Consider the following 915-nt stretch of genomic DNA (forward strand, 5'->3'; position numbering starts at 1 on the left):
CTCAGCTAAGAGTTTAGTCTAGGCAATTGGCTCTCTGCTTACTGGGTGGCTTTGGACATGTTACCTAACCTCTTGGAGCTCCAATTTCATCATCTGTAAAATGGGCTATAATATAGCCCTGCTCATGGGTTGTGGTAAGGATGAAATGATATCATATATGCAAAACCTCAGTCCCTAGTTATTCACCATGATGTTGATACATACCCTTCCAATGAGTTTCCTTTTTTTTTTTTTTTTTTTTTTTTACCCTGCTTCGGTCGAATTTTAGGCTTTGGTCAATTTCTTAATAGTCTCTTGGTGATGAACTGTGACAATTTTATCTCATCAGTTATGGTTTTCTATTTGATATTCTTGTCTTTTGTGTACCAGTCATTTCCTTATCTTAGTCTGTAATTGCCTTAGGGACAAGGATCCTCATCACCCACTGCACTTAAAACTGTGTCTTTCATATGGTAGGTGCTCAATAAACATGTGTTGAATGATTGAGAGACTAGACAGGTCAGTGTGGACCTTGGAAATAAATACAGCATATCCCAGCAATTAACTTGCTGGCTGAGAACATTTGTGCTTCGAGCAACAGTTCAGGTACGGGGCACACTGAATAAGTCATAATGTTTGTTTCTTTTGGTAACAAAAATATCCGTTCATGACGTTAACTTCCCTTTACTTGTGAATCAACCTATGTTTTGTTCCCAGACACCTGACAAAGAAATGTAAACCCACACTGATGTGTGTATTGATATGTATAGCCAGTGTCAAGTTGAATGTGAAGTAAAATGAAGGATAGAAATGTGACCATATAAACAAATAGCCCCTGTTGTTTCTTGCGAACCCATATGTGACACTAATCCAGAAATGCATGCCACGGGCAGTTGAAATATGCTTTGAATTACTGGCTGTGATGTTTCTGAAACC

This window comes from Prionailurus bengalensis, chromosome B2 (assembly GCF_016509475.1).
Source record: "Prionailurus bengalensis isolate Pbe53 chromosome B2, Fcat_Pben_1.1_paternal_pri, whole genome shotgun sequence".
Classification (NCBI taxonomy): Eukaryota; Metazoa; Chordata; class Mammalia; order Carnivora; family Felidae; genus Prionailurus; species Prionailurus bengalensis.